Genomic DNA, 2962 nt, shown 5'->3' on the forward strand with positions numbered 1-2962 from the left:
ATATATAGGCGCAGGAATGGCTGTGTGGTAAGAAGCTTAATTCCCAACCACATGGTTCTGGGTTCAGTCCCACTGCGTGGCACCTTGTGTTAACGTGGCCTGTTTGGCATAAAGCGTTGGCCCCATTAGATATATTCAACCACAACGGCATCGGAACCGGATATGCCGCATTGGATACAGAAATCTCTGGCATTGAAACGTTGTAACTTGAATATTTGGTGAAGTTACGAAATCACTTGAAAAGCATCTGGAATGAAACGAAAGAAGTGAAGTCAGATCTTATAACAGAAACCAAATTCTCCCATGGGTATAAAAGTGTGAGTCACAAGGCAAAAAGGGCTGCAGTATACTCAGCCAGTATTGGAGGGCAAGCTTGTAAAAACGACTGACAGATATGATTCACGAAAAGCGATCTACACCCAAGAAAATCTGTTTTGTTTTGACTGATAATGATATTCCCGGATTAACCGAATGTTTTAATGGTGTTAAAAGGGGTTGGCAAAACATTTTGGAGACGTCTGGAAATACCACACAATATCTGAGAGTAAAACTAGAAAAATAATTAATTTTTTTTAAAAAAGCAAGAAGTATAATGGCTTTCTTTTCCTTGCTCCACGGACCGGTTCCTTGTAAGATTTTTTCCAAGAACCGAGGGATCACAAACATAACAAAACACAATAAAGTGCATAACATACAACTGAATTATCATTGTATATAGTAATAATTCAGTAATATGTTACAACACAAATATTATATATGAAATGTATAATGGTTTAAAATTTTACCATAAGGGCAGCCATTTTGGGGGGGAGGGGATGAAACGATTAAATCGACACCAGTATTTTACAGGTACCTAATTTATCGACCCCGAAAGGATGATAGGCAAAGTCGACCTCGGTAGAATTTGAACTCAGACCGTCGCAACAAACGAAATAACGCTGAGCATTTCGCCTGGCGTGCTAACGATTCTGCCAGCTCGCCGCTTTGTATATAATATATAATATATTCTTTTCTACTTGAGGCAAAAGGGGCTGAAATTCTGGGAGAATTCCGGGATAGATACATGGATAGATACATACATGTATGCACACACACATGCATACATACATACACACATACATACATACACACATACATACATACATATTCTCACATATTTTCATAAATAAATTAATTAACCTGATGCTTGGCCTATCTAACTTTAACCTACCACAATAATAGCTTATAATCTAACTTGATTAAATAATAGGTTGCTATAGAGATAAGCTTTAGATTAACTTTTCTATGAAAACACAAAATATTAACGTTACAAACAATTTCTATATATTTTTAGCAACTACAATGGAAAATACGAATAGCCTACATTTGGGTCAGATACCAATGGTTCGATTACTAAGTGACTTCGAACCTGTTACGCGTTTCAGTCACTACCTATATTTATATATTGTGGAGGCGCAATGGCCCAGTGGTTAGGGCAACGGATTCGCGGTCGAAGGATCGCGGTGTCGATTCCAAGACCGGGCGTTGTAAGTGTTTATTGAGCGAAAACGCCTAAAGCTCCACGAGGGTCCGTCAGGGAGTGGTGGCGAACCCTGCTGTACCCTTTCACCACAACTCTCTCTCTCTCTCTCTCACTCTTTCTTCCTGTTTGTGTTGTACCTGTTACGTGTATTGCGAAGGGCCAGCCTTGTCACACTCTCTGTCACACCCGTTTATGGAGTACTCAGCCACTTACACGTTAATTTCACGAGCAGGCTGTTCCGTTGATCGGATCAACTGGAACCTTCGTTGTCGTAACCGACGGAGTGCTACGTTCTCTACGTCTCAATAGTTGTATTATTTGATGTATATATATATATATATATATATATATATATATATATATATACACACACAAACGCACTCGCACATACACACACACAAACACAAATACACACACACATACACACTGCTCATACAAACATACGGAACATATTACGCAGAGAAACAGCAACGTTAACAACTTCACTGCCTCTGGACGCTATATTGTATTGAGATACCCAATTTTAACAAACTGTGCTAAACAGCAGCTGTCGTACTCAGAAGAAATCCATCTTGTCCCACTCCACTGCAAACTGCCTCCAAAATCTACGGACATACATAAGAGCAGAGAGTGAAGAGGGTGCATTCCCAAGGTGACACATCTTATTTTGTTCGATTCATTACTAATGTCCGGGTGTGCGGTATGGCCTACTTCCAGGCAAATATATTGTATACTTAAGATGTGTGAGTCACATTTGATCATTGGGTCGATTATGTGGGTGACTTCGCCGTACCGGATCAAGGCTGACCTGGGGTTACAAAACAATAGCATCAGTTACAACAACAAACAGAACAAACGTTTAAAGAAATCCATAAAACGCACACCTCCCCTCACACACAGACACATCTATGAATCAATACAAAGGTATGTTCAAGTCATAGGAAAACTGCGGCCCGCTCGGACTCTCTAAATGACACGCCTAACGAAACAGAGAATTGAATTTCTTTTTAGTTGTGCGGCCCACCTCATGATAAGCCATGTGTCATACGACCCACATATCTGGTAGAGTCAATAAGATACCTACATACACTAGCATATACGTAACACAAACACACACACACACACACACACACACACACACACACACACATACAGACACACATGCACATACAGAGGCATTGATAAATATAGGTGAGTCAAACTGTGACCTATATATCACACATATTCACAAATACACACGCACGCACATATATATGCGTGTATCTATGTATGTATATGTATATGGGTGTACATACATACATAGGCATGTAAGTATATTTGTATATATGTATGTCTATACAAATATGTATATATATATATTACTGATAAATGACCTCATTACAATAATTCCATAGTACACATGTACATATAAATACAACAGGACATATATATATATATATA

The sequence above is a fragment of the Octopus bimaculoides genome, chromosome 27, assembly GCF_001194135.2.
Source record: "Octopus bimaculoides isolate UCB-OBI-ISO-001 chromosome 27, ASM119413v2, whole genome shotgun sequence".
Taxonomy (NCBI): Eukaryota; Metazoa; Mollusca; class Cephalopoda; order Octopoda; family Octopodidae; genus Octopus; species Octopus bimaculoides.